The 13,763-nt window shown below is 36.9% G+C and overlaps 1 pseudogene; it reads left to right on the top strand.

Moving 5' to 3' along the window:
- The first annotated feature begins 383 nt into the window (after positions 1-383).
- Positions 384-6,836, top strand: LOC112622674 (annotated as a pseudogene).
- The last annotated feature ends 6,927 nt before the right edge of the window (positions 6,837-13,763 follow it).

The following is a 13,763-nucleotide window of genomic DNA, read 5'->3' as shown; positions in this document are numbered from 1 at the left end:
CTTGTTTTGTCTTGTAATAATCATTTATCTGTTAATCTTTACATATTAGTTTTCCGCATTAACATGTACTCTCATTAGGCTGGGCACAGTGGCTCACACTTGTAACCCCAGCACTTTGGGAGGCCGAGGTGGGAGGATTGCTTGGGCCCCGGAGATTGAGGCTGCTGTGAGCCATAATTGCACCACTGCACTCTAGGCTGGTCAATGGAGTGAGACTGTCTCAAATAATTTTTTTTAAAGTACCTTCATTAGAACAAGGGCAATGTCTATTTTTCACAATTGTGTTTCTAACACCTTGCATAGGTGCCTTTGAAGCACATGACGGACTAATTGAATGCTGAATTAATTAATTAGGAATCAGTTTAAAGCCACAGACTCAGTCAATGAAGGATGACAATGGTGTGGAAGAAGCGGTAAAGGGTGGAAATGAACATATATAAGCCTTTATCACATGCCAAGCCTTACGTTAGGCACTTTCCTTTGTCTTGTTTCATCCTTACCCTAAACCTGTGAAACAGATGTTATTATCACTGTTTTACAGATAAGGGAATTGAGGTTCAGAGAGGTTAAGGAACTTTCACAAGTTCACATAGTAAATGACAGAGTTGGAATTTGAAGCATTTTGGCTCCAACACTGACAGCATTTGCTGAGTGATCACATGTGTATAAGAGTCTGGGAAGAGGAGTAATGAATTATACACACACACACACACACACAAGTAGAAAACATGAAGGAGGAACATTCTGAGATTAGGAAAGGAAACAATATGAGTTCAGTTCTGGCAGATTGAGTTTTTGATGGAACCATTTGCATGGAAACCTGGAATTGGAGTGAACGTTCTGAGATGAAGATAAAGACCCAGGGATGGAGTTGCTATGATGTTTATAATTGACTTTCAAACACTTCCACATGTACAGTGTGATATTTTATGTAGAATTAGATTAAGCTATAAGCTAGATGCTGCCCGTCTCTACTTAAGCATGCACAGTTCAAGAGGAATGGTTGACTCTAACTCAAATACCCTGTACTCCAGAGGCGCTCCTATTAGTATAAGCAATTTTGTTTTCTGGATCTCCATCAAAACCAATTCTTTGATTATTCTTATAGTAACTCCAGGGGTCCTCCTATTAGTACAAGCAATTTTGTTTTCTGGATCTCCATCAAAACCAATTCTTTGATTATTCTTACAATAATTGTTAGAAACAGGTATTTATTGGTGTAATGAGTGACTTTTAATTATTACTATGAAATGTGCTTCCAGTGAAAGTTAAGCTATGAACAGTGTGTTAGAAACACTCCCTTTCTATCCCTATGAATTCTTGAACAGAAGATAAGAAACAAGCAAGGCCAATGGCCTATACTCTTAGGGATGATGCCACAGGTGAGTGTCAGCTGTGAAACTCGGAGGACTCTGATTGTCAGATGCTGATGATAGAGGTGACAGAACCACTACCTCTGGAATCTTAGTATTTCCTCAGGCTTGCAGAACAGGTTGTACAAATTGTTTCTTTTGTGATTACATTCTAATAAATATTTAGATAATAAATGTTTTATGCATGTAGCAGAATTTGGTCTGGGATTTGCTTTCATAATCACAAGGTAATGATAGTGGAGTGTAGCTAACTCCCACTTTCCTCAAAACTTCTGCACCTATAGTAATCTACTAAAAAGAACCTAGGAGTTGTATTTAGGTCCACTTGCAACAAGAGTTGACCACATACAGTTGATAAATGAAATAACTCAGGAACAGTATGAAGAATGAGAAGACCACAGGACAGATACCGGAAGACAGTCAGTATTTAGAAATCTGGGAGAAAGGAGATTCTATAAAAAGACTAAAAAGTAATCAAAAGAAAGGAGGAGGGGGAGAGCCAAAAGTAAGTTGCTGCCAAACTAAAGGGCTTAAAAACTTAAAGGTATGGGTAATGAGCAGCTTCAAATGCTTCAGAAAAGTCTGGTAGCACCCAGACTGAAGTTTTTTTTAATCCAGATTTTTAACTATTAGTACTTGGCTGATGACCTTAGTGAGAGCTGAACCAAGGTAAAGCGCAGATGTAAGCACTGAAGCCAGGTTTCAGGACATTGCATAGTGCATAGGCAGTAAGGAGATGAAAACAGTGAGTGGGACTTGAGTACGTAATGGAAGAGAAAGAAGTAAGGCAAAGTAGAGCATAAATACAGAAGTGGCTGCTACTTGCATTTTCTTTTAAGATTGGAGAATCTTGAATATAAGTTGAAGATGCATTTGAAAGAAAATTCAATACATGGAGCAAGAATTGAAAGTAGAAAATAGATGGGCCAAGAAGACAGGTGGGGGAATCAACCAAGCATATGGATGGAGATTTTGGTAAGATTGAGCTGGAGTGGAGTTATGAGTTCACCCTGACAGCTTTCAGTTTCACTGCAAGGAGGCAGAGCAGAGGGAGGCTTACTGTGCTAAAATGTAGAGACAGGAAAGAAGAGCACAAAATAGTAATAAGGATTTGGGGTAATGGAGATGAGAAAGCATTTCTTTGAAAAGTTGGATTCCTTAATGCCCTCATTGATTTATCACTGATTCTGCCCTTTAAAAGAATGCAGAGACCACAATTTATTTATTTATTATTATTAATTTTGAAAGACAGAGTTTCACTCTGTTTCCCAGGCTAGAGTGCAGCACTGCAATCTTAGTTCACTGCAGCCTCAAACTCCCAGACTTAAGCAATCTTCCCCGCTTAGCCTCCCAAGTAGCTGGGACTACAGGCACATGCCGCCATGCCTGGCTAATTTTTGATTATTTATTATTAATAAGAATTTCATAGAGACAACTGATAAAGAACATGTTTACTGCCTAAACTGTCTTGCTTTGGATTTCCTGAGCATCCAGCTCCCAACCAAAGGGAATTATTAATGTGCTGTTCAGTGTGTATCTTTCCAAAATGATAAAAATCTAAATCTTGATAAGATCAATGGTTATAGCAATATAAACCATATTAAATCATAAACATTTTTACCTTGTAATAATAATATATCATTTATTTAATAAATAATAAATTTATTCCTATAAATTTCTTTTTTTTTTTAGAGATAGAGTTTTGCTAAGTTGCCCAGATTGGTCTCAAATTCCTGGCCTCAAGTATCCTCTCGCCTCAGCCTCCTGAGTAGCTGGGACTACAAGCACACAACACCACACAACACCGTGCCTGGCTAATTTTTTTTTTTTTTTTTGGTAGAGTTGGGGTCTCCCTATGTTGCCCAGGCTGGTCTTGAACTCCTGGCCTCAAGAAATCCTCCCATCTTACCCTCCCAAAATGCTGGGATTGTGGATGTGAGTCATTGTACCCAACCTATTCCTGTAAAATTAGCATACAGAAAAAAACATTGTATTTAAATTAGTGAAAAAGTTATTTCTATCTATAGCAGAGAATTATAAATTCTCACTATCTTTGATCAGAAGGCAACTCAGAAATAAGCAGGCCAAATGTCATTTTGTTTGTTTTTGTGTCATCATAAAATAAAGCACTTCTTGGAAAATGCTAATACGTGTACTGTGCTTGAAATATTTGAAGGATATTATAGAGTTGTATTAAAGTCTGTTGCCTACAACAGAATATGTTTCTTATGTTTACTTCAGCAGAATGCTGCCATAATGCCTTCAGATCTTTCCTCCCTCTAGGAGATGCACTGTGTCCTTAGCTGCTACTTAGCATCCTGTTTATAGCTGACATCCTTATAAACCTGGAGGTATTGTGTTTCCCACATCACAGCAGCAGACACGTGTGCATGCCCTAACATCCTGTATGAAAAGCATTTGAGTTTCTAACATCACAACACTGTGTTCTGCAAATCTGTGGGAGAATTCTCTCACAGGAGTTTAAACAAATAGCCATCACACCTTTTTGAAGTTCATAAAAACCTTTTTGATTTTCAAAGACTTTCCCAATAAAGAAACAATAGAGGCTAGAATTTTCACACAATCGTTTGACTAGAGTCTGTTAGATGTAGATGAACACAATAACTGTTTTGCCAGAAATTAACATTTACACCAGTTAATAGTCTTTACTGGAGAGTTGAAAAGAATGCAGAAACAACAACAACGACAAAACAGAGGGGCAATGATGTAGTTTTATGGTTTTTCATTTCCTTCAAGCCAAATGTAGAAACCCCTATGTTCATTTAGGTGGAGAAAAAAAAAGATGAACGTAAATATCCTGGAAATGTTTGTCTAACACAAATTACAGAAATATCATCAAAAACTACTACACTATATCCACAAACTTTCACAGATTTCCTGCACTGACTCCAATACAGAGATAAATTGTTTCTAAACCATACTTTTGACATACAAAAGAAGGAGTTAACTCCTTCAGTAAATTATAACTTATTTTGGGCTCTTTAAACCAAGAAACTAAATGATACTGCGACTCTGATAATATTCCTTTACTAAAGCATTGTTCTTCAGTCTGTACAAAGTCCAGTTGCAACTTCTTTCCTCTCACTATCGGGTCCTAGAAACATGAAGCCACAGACCTGCAATGAGAGGAAATAAGTCATCGTTACTCTAAAATTAAAGTACCTATTCCTGCTTTATAGCTTATCAGATGTTTAGTCCGGATGCTGATTGTTTTAAAACTTTGCCTAAACATAGTGTATTTCCAAAAGGAATATTAGCAAACCAATTGCTCGCTTCTAGTGACAACATCCTAAATTTTATTAACATAGGAAAGATAAATGAGTAAACAGACACAGTGCTAGTCAGTATGCGTATTTCCCAAGGAAGTAAAGTCACGAAAGAATATAACTCATGTTTTTTACTGTAACTTATTAATTATCTTTCATAACCAAGATCCACCTAGTGCTGAGTTCTTGGAAGTTAGAAACACTACCCTTACAATAGGAAGCATAAAATTACCTTTTTTTCCTAGTTCCTGATAAGATTATTTATGTATCAGTGACCAAAATCTTATGAATTTGACCAAATGAATTTCAGAATGTTCACTAATGTTCACTCATTCTCTCAGTATGCTGTCCCCTGTCACTTCTTACACATAGTTGTGGTTTGATTTTTCTTAGCATAGAACAACTTTTAGCTATGGAAACTTGTCTAAGCCACGATGTTTATTTTCTCAAGGTTTTTTTTGTTGTAAATTGAAAAGGAATCCACTTCTCTGGATTGAAGTTTTTGCCTTTGGGGATTACAACAGCTTTGCTCTATTTTTTTCCTTTTAATTTTTAAGTTCCCCATACTTTCAGCCTCTTCCTGAATAAAGAATAATTATTTGACTGAAATTTATTTTCAGCACACGACCAAAACAGAAATCTTTTGAAGAAGCTCAAAATAACACAGGAAATACTGAAGGGCTAATAGCTCAGATTCCTACAGTTATTTAGATTTACAGAAGAAAACTAAATGGATCAGTGTGTGTAGTAAGGGCTTTTAAGATATTTTTAATGAAATAGAAATTAGTCAATCCATCAGGTAAACACGGCAATCTGGAATGTATTTAGGTAAATTGGAGAGGGAGATTAGGTCATAGGTCAGCAAAACACCATTAGTGTTTTGGAGTTGTCTTGAGGAAATGGGTCTTTCAAAGCACTGATTGTGCAATGGCAGCTGAGTCACTTAGGAAATTATGAGCCTGAATCCTGTGAGATGCCATCAGGTCCAATAAATATTATGCTTTTCTTCTCCCATCTCTTTCAACACATCTACATAATCTTGGTTTGAAGGTCATCCAGCTGTACTATGAGTAACCTTTGCTAATCTTTCCTTTGAATAATTTTAGTTTTCCTCTTTTCAATTAATAATCCATGCAGAATTTTGGTCTTTTGTTCACTCTGGTTTACTGTATGGTCTGATGAGGCAATGGTCACACAACTTACAATTTAAGAGTTTCAAATTGACTCACAGTCCCCGAGTCAAAGCTGGTTCCCAGCTCAGTCCCGTCTGGCAGCAGCCTGCCTCCTCTTTCCTTTCAAGCACCTCCTGGCAGGTAGAGTGGCCACAGCCATCTCCAGGACGGCGGTAGCTCCCATCAAGCGGCTCAAGCTGCTGCTGCAGGTGCAGCATGCCAGCAAGCAGATCACTGCAGATAAGCAATATAAGGGCATTATAGACCATATAGGTCCATATTCTCAAGGAGCAGGGAGTCCTGTCCTTCTGGCGCAGTAACCTGGCCAATGTCATCAGATACTTCCCCACCCAGGCTCTTAACTTTGCTTTCAAAGATAAATACAAGCAGATCTTCTTGGGTGGTGTGGACAAGAGGACCCAGTTTTGGCACTACTTTGAAGGGAATCTGGTATCAGGCAGTGCTGCTGGGGCCACATCCTTGTGGTATGTGTAACCTCTTGATTTTGCCCGTCTAGCAGCCGATGTGGGTAAAACTGGAGCTGAAAGGGAATTCCGAGGCCTCGGTGACTGCCTGGTTAAGATCTACAAATCTGATGGGATTAAGGGCCTGTACCAAGGCTTTAACGTGTCTGTGCAGCGTATTATCATCTACTGAGCTGCCTTCTTTGGTATCTATGACACTGCAAAGGGAATGCTTCCGGATCCCAAGAACACTCACATCGTCATCAGCTGGATGATGGCACAAACTGTCACTGCCATTGCTGGGTTGACTTCCTATCCAATTGACATGATTGGCTGCCACATGATGATGCAATCAGCGCGCACAGGAACTGACATCATGTACGCAGGCATGCTTGGTTACTGATGGAAGACTGCTAGAGAAGGATTGCTTGTGATGAAGGAGGCAAAGCGTTTTCCAAGGGTGCATGGTCCAGTGTTCTCAGAGGCATGGGTGATGCTTTTGTGCTTGTCTTACATGATGAAATCAAGATGTACACATAAGTTATTTCTTAGGATTTTACCCCCGTGAACAGGCAAGTTGTATTATATAACATATCTTGAGCATTCTTGACAGATTCCTGGCTGTCAATTTATCAGTGGCAACTATTTACTGGTTGAAAATGGGAAGCAATAATATTAATCTGACCAGTTTTCTCTTAAAGCCATTTCCATGATGACGAAGATGGGACTCAATTATATTTTTTATTTCAGTCACTCCTGATAAGTAACTAATTTGGAGAAATAAAAATATCTAAAAATTTTTTTAAAAGTTAAAAAAAAAAAAGAGAGAGAGAGAGAGAGTGTGTGTGTTGTCATTCATTCAATTAGCCTGGCTGCTAAAATAAGCTAGGAGTAGCTATAAGTCACTGTAGTCAGGAAAATATCTTTTTCTTACAAAGGTATGAAATGGTTTATAGTATGATTTTTGAAGCATTAATAGTTGATAAGATTTACACAAATGGTATCATACACAGAAGGCAAATGGTTTTAAATATTTTTTAAGTGATCAGGACAAATGTTGTAGTGTGAGAAAAAGAGCCTGAAGTGTTAGGCAAAAAAAGAGTAAAATGTCTGCAGAATTGTTAACATGCAGTTCTCAGGCTACTTGGAAAATGCCTCTCACTTTAAAAAGTAGTTTATGACTAAATAGTCTTTTTTCTTTTTTTAACTTTTTAACTTAACTAGATTTTAGGTTGAGTTCTAGTACTGAATAAAACAACTCAGAAAGATCGGTTTTTAATATTTCTTGTTTTCTTTGATACATTAACCATAATATTGGCCTTTGATACTAGGCTTTAAGCCCTTTATCCAGACTCTGGTCATATCGCTAACAGGCAAAAGGTCAATTCTTACACATGCCATCTGGTCAACAACCTACCAAGCAATGCAGTATACCTGTTGTGTATACTGCATTAACACCTTGAAAATTGTGTGTAAAGGAAGTAAAAGACACAGTCCTATCTTTGAGGAATTGCTAAACTCTTTGGCATAAAATAATGAGTGACTTTTATTGCCTCTTCTTCCTCCAACCAGCTCTTAAATACTGCTTATGTTTACTTTTTTGCCAGCATCTTCTGTGAGCATTTGTAGCATTTCCCACCAAGACCAGTGCCCTGGGCTCCAATTACCACAGGTAAGCTAGCGTGTCCAAAATTTCTGTTTCTGGTCCCAAGCCCTTGCTCAAACATCAGAGTTGCACTTTCTTTTGTTTTCTGGATAAATTCGTGCACATCTACCAAAAGTTCTTCAGAAACTGCAAGTTAATTTATATTCTCTATCTCCTCCACTTGGTATCTTTTGCTTTCTTTCTTTTTTTTTTTTTTTTTCAGAGGGAGTCTTGCTCTGTCATCCAGGCTGGAGTGTAGTGGCATGGTCTTGGCTCACTGCAACCTCCACCTCCCAGGTTCAAGCAATTCTCCCATCTCAGCCTCCCAAGTAGCTGCAACTACAGGTGAGTGCCACCACGCCCAGCTAATTTTTGTATTTTTAGTAGAGACAGAGTTTCACCATTGGTCAGGCTGGTCTCAAATTCCTGACCTCAAGTTATTTGTCCGTCTTGGCCTCACAAAGTGCTGGGATTACAGGCATGAGTCATTGCGCCCAGCCGTCTTCTACTTTTTAAAAGTCTGTTAGCGGCTTACAAAATCAAGGAATTTGGAATTCTCCTTCTCACTCACATCATCATTAAGATCTGCCCACTCTCCCTCCAAATATCTCTATTAAAAAGTTCCAGAGCGGTTAAGTTTATGTTAACTGCTAGGGTAGCCCTACTTAACTGGTCTCTCTACTTTTAGTAGCTTCCCTCTTCCATTCACCAATCTGTATTATTTTTCTAAAATTCATATGTGATTACTCATGTAACTCTCATGGTAAAAAAAAAAAAAAAAAAAAAAAAAACCTTTAGTGGTTCCCACATACCTACAGAAAATATCCCAAAATCTTTATCATGTTATAAAGTCTCATTTCTGCCTAGCAACCGTCTATACTTCCAACCACTTTTCCTAGTCTTTCTTTTCCCACAGGCTTTCCCTGCTTCCACACTACAGAGTCTCAATTTTTGTAGCACCTTAGAATTATGGGGAATGTTATTAAAATGCAGATTCCAAGACTCTAGAACCAGAATCTCTTTAGCAGAGCATGGGAAGCACTCATTTTTACTATTAACCTGCCCTAGAATTCCCTCGCAGAGCTCATCCCCCACCCTACTTGTTGCTCCAGCAAATTTCCACTTATGCTTTAAGGTCTTGCTCAAATATTCTCACCTCAGGGTTTTTTTTTTTCTCTCTACATAACTCACACAGCAGAAATCACTCTCAGTCATTGTGCTTATGGAATTCTAAATATTATTCAAATATATAGATTTACAAATTATTTTTGTTAAAACCACATTTCTCATTTCCCTTCCTCTTTTATATTTCCCCATAATATTTAGTGTCATCTGACATGTTATATATTTTACTTATTTATTTTCTTATGTTTGTCTCCTCATGGTACATCCTACCACGAGAATGTACACATACAGAAATACAACCACTTATTCACAAAGGAGAACTCAAAAAAGATTTAACAGTTAATTTGAGTTTTTGTTTCTTTGCTTTTTAACTAGAGACAGTTCAGGCTGGTCTCGAACTCTTGACCTTAAGCAATTCCCCTGCCTTGGCCTCCCAAAGTGCTGGTATTACAGAGGAGCCAGCAGACTGGGACAAAAGGGTTACTTTGAATGTGTTTCTTCTCATAGAAGACTATGAACTCTAGGAAACAAAAATTTATTTCCTGAATCATTTGATAGTAAATTGTATACTTCTTGAGAGTTCTTTCCTAAATACTTCATCAGGTATTTCTCAGGAATAACATTTTCTATATAACCACAATAATTTTGACACCTAGAAAATCAAAATAACCCCTTCCTCCATTATCAAATTTTCCTAATTTTCAGCTGTTAAGATTTCTGTATGTTTTTTTGCTGCTATATTCCCAACAGCCTGAACAGTTGTTGGCTCATAGTAAGTCTTAAATAAATAATTTTTAAATTGGTAGGTCTGTATCTCTGATTAAACTGAGTTTTTTGAAAGCAGAAACTATGACCTTTTGTCCCAAGTCCCTAGAATAGTGCCTGGAATGTGGTAGGAGCTTCATTAAATGTTTGTATAATTTAACTGAACGGAAGGACACATTGTATTAATTATGGTTATAAGAGTTGAGGTGACATAGAATTAAGGCATAATCAGAGAGGAAATAATTCAGGAAAAGAAAGGAAAGCTGATATGTCTGAGAAGAATTTAGATCCAAGTCTAAAGGAAATGGTGTCTTCCAGCACGGCATGGAGGAAATCTCTGTTCCACAGATACAGATAATCTTTTCTGACTTCTTACAAATAAAAGATCTTTGTCACAAATGAGAACCTGTGAGACAGAAAGAAGGCTCAGTTTCTATGACTAATGTTGAAGACAGCTACTCAAGACCACGAAATAAGTAACATTGTTATGGACAAAAGATGGCAACATTTTCAGAGTGTATTGTATCAAACCATATATCATAACCTAAAATTAAAATATGCTATTGATTTTGGTTGTCTTTCTTTAATTGATTTCTTTATAATATCCAATTACATGAGTTTTTGTTTGTTTTTTGTTTTTTTTATGTTTTGTGGATCCTAGCCTGAACTAGGAGGCAGAAAAAAATCTAGGATGCAACTCTGGTTGCATCTGCCTATGGAAAGATGGGCAGCTTTCTGTCACCACTGCTCTGGGTCTTGGTTTCTTCGTTTGTGAAATAAAGAAGCTGAATTGGAATCAATAGTTTATAAACTGTATTACTAATAAAACCCTTTTTATGCTGCAATTTTTTATGGGTGATGTTGTCAAAATTCAAAATGAAAAAAAAGACAAGTGAGAAGTATTGCTCCTAATCCTGAACCTCAACAATCTAGTCCCCACGTGTAGAATACACTAAAGCTCCCAATTTTTTTGTGTAGTTTCTGAGGGACATTGTAAGTATAAATAGAAAATGTGTTTATAAAATATATATGCATATTTTGTTTTTTAATGAAAATGAGAGGTAAGTTATTCATACCATTCTATGCTCTGCTTTTTACATTTCATGATTTATCTTGGAAATTCTGTCAGTATGTAGATTACCCATCTTCTTTTAAAGGTGCATAATATTCCATCCACAACTATTTATTTTACCAGTTCCCTATGAATAGACACATTGTTTCAATCTTTTGTAATTATAAATGATACTTCAATGAATAATGTATATATAAATTGTTTACAGAACTATATTTATAGAATAGAGCCCCAGAACTGGAACTGCTGGATTAAATAATATGTGCATTTATAATTTTTATTCTTGACAAATAGAGGTTTTTTCAACTTATATTCTCAGTAGAAATGTAAAAAAAGTACAAAAGCTCATGTTTCCCCACACTTGTGCCTATATAGTATGCAATGAAACATTTTTTTATGTACATTTTAAGTAAAACATAAAATATCAGTTCTATTTTAATTTTCATTTCACTAATGAGTCCCTATATACATATGCATATATAAATATACATTTCTATGTAATTCTTCTTTTTTATTTGAATCATACTAAATTTATAGACAGACTATGCCTCGGTGACAAGTAACATATTTGATGTTGAGTTTTATTATCTAAGTGTGCAATATATTTTTCTATTAATGTATTTTCGTATGTTTTGATAAAACATTTTTATATGTATATTTTTTCTTTTTTTTTTTTTTTGAGACGGAGTCTCGCTCTGTCACCCGGGCTGGAGTGCAGTGGCCGGATCTCAGCTCACTGCAAGCTCCGCCTCCCGGGTTCACGCCATTCTCCTGCCTCAGCCTCCCGAGTAGCTGGGACCACAGTCGCCCGCCACTTCGCCCGGCTAGTTTTTTGTATTTTTTAGTAGAGACGGGGTTTCACCGTGTTAGCCAGGATGGTCTCGATCTCCTGACCTCGTGATCCGCCCGTCTCGGCCTCCCAAAGTGCTGGGATTACAGGCTTGAGCCACCGCACCCGGCCTATATGTATATTTTTTAAGTAAAACATAAAATATCAGTTCTATTTTAATTTTCCTTTCACTCATACTGAGTTGAGTCTCTGTATACAAATGTATATATACATTTCTATTTAATTCTTCTTTTTCATTTGAATCATACTAAATTTATATACTATGCCTCAGTGACAAGTAACATATTCAATGTTGAGTTTTATTATCTAAGTGTGCAATATATTTTTCTATTAGTTAATGTATTTTTTGAGTCTCCCAATAGTGATTTAAAGTTTTCTTCATATTAATCTTACACATATCATGTACAGTATATTCCTAGGTATTTACTCTGCTTTGAGGGCATTGAAATAGTGTCTCCTCTAATATATCTTTCTAATTGTTGTCTAAACAACACATACACACACAGAGTACTGTTTTTCAGTTTTCTGTAAACCATGTGTTCCTATCCTTTAAAGATTTTTCTGTCAGAATGTTGTTGGTTTTAAACTTTTTAAATACTCTTTATATGTTGAACAAATTAACCATTTTTTTTTTTTTTTTTTTTTTGAGACGGAGTCTCGCTCTGTCGCCCAGGCTGGAGTGCAATGGCCGGATCTCAGCTCACTGCAAGCTCCGCCTCCCGGGTTCACGCCATTCTCCTGCCTCAGCCTCCCGAGTAGCTGGGACTACAGGCGCCCGCCACCTCGCCAGGCTAGTTTTTTGTATTTTTTTTTAGTAGAGACGGGGTTTCACCGTGTTAGCCAGGATGGTCTTGATCTCCTGACCTCGTGATCCGCCCGTCTCGGCCTCCCAAAGTGCTGGGATTACAGGCTTGAGCCACCGCGCCCGGCCAAATTAACCATTTTTTTAGTGCCCAATATTTTTCTTCAGTTGGTTATTTTCTTTAGACTTTGTATATAATGAGGTCTGCCTTACTTAATTAAGTTACTCTAATTTATTATTTTACTCTTTAGTATCTTTTCGGTATTATGTTAGAAAGATGTTCCCCATTTCAAGAATATTTTTTAAACTCCTTCATTATTTTTTCTATAATAAAGTTCCACTATACTTCATGAGAAACTATTATCTTCAACATAATGTCATTGACAATGGGTTACCACCTTCACACAGCCTCATTTTCAAATAGAGATGGACTGAATTTCTTATTCCAAGTTACTGTCGGTTGAAGCACAAAGAAGATAATAAAGCTGGGGAAAAGAATAGCAGGCAGCTCTGTCTGTGGAAATATTCTCTGCTTCCAGTCTCCCCAGAGGGAGCTCACAAAATGGCTCAACTATGCTCCAGCATCCTGGAATTGCTGCTGCCAAACATAAACCAGGAATCTTCCTCATCGATATTTAGGTGGACATGAGCAACTACCATGAGGGAGCGACAAACTGTAACCAGTTTGGGTACGGATAGTAAAGCTGAAGTCCCAGAACTAAAATGTAGCCAACTAGTTATGCAAACCTGCTGCTGTGTCAGTCATTTCATTAACCACACAGTAATGCACATTTTAAACAACTTAAACAATTGAATTTAAAACAATCGAATTTTGATATCCCATTTATTTTATGGTGGGGATATCGTGGTATGTTGTGGGCTTTTTTTCAACTTTTCAAACTGTAAAACATCAGGAATTTATTTTTATATAAAGTATGAAGTCTGCAGGAACTTGACCTTTTTCAGATGGATACCAAATGTTCCTAATATTATTTATACCTCGGAATAATGTTCCCCATTGATACAAAATGCTTCTACTATCATTTGCTATACAAAGTATGTAATAAACATACACTTTTTTTTTCTGGATTTCCTACTTTATCCATTGATACATCTGGTCACATGACTGTCACATTGTTTTAGTCCTTGTAACTTTATAAGTATTCTAATATCTTGTGAACTATTAACAACCCCCACTACCAATTCTA

Source organism: Theropithecus gelada, chromosome 4, assembly GCF_003255815.1.
Source record: "Theropithecus gelada isolate Dixy chromosome 4, Tgel_1.0, whole genome shotgun sequence".
In the NCBI taxonomy this organism is placed as follows: domain Eukaryota; kingdom Metazoa; phylum Chordata; class Mammalia; order Primates; family Cercopithecidae; genus Theropithecus; species Theropithecus gelada.
Note: the sequence above shows the minus strand (reverse complement) of the source record. Positions and strands in the feature narration are given on the sequence as shown.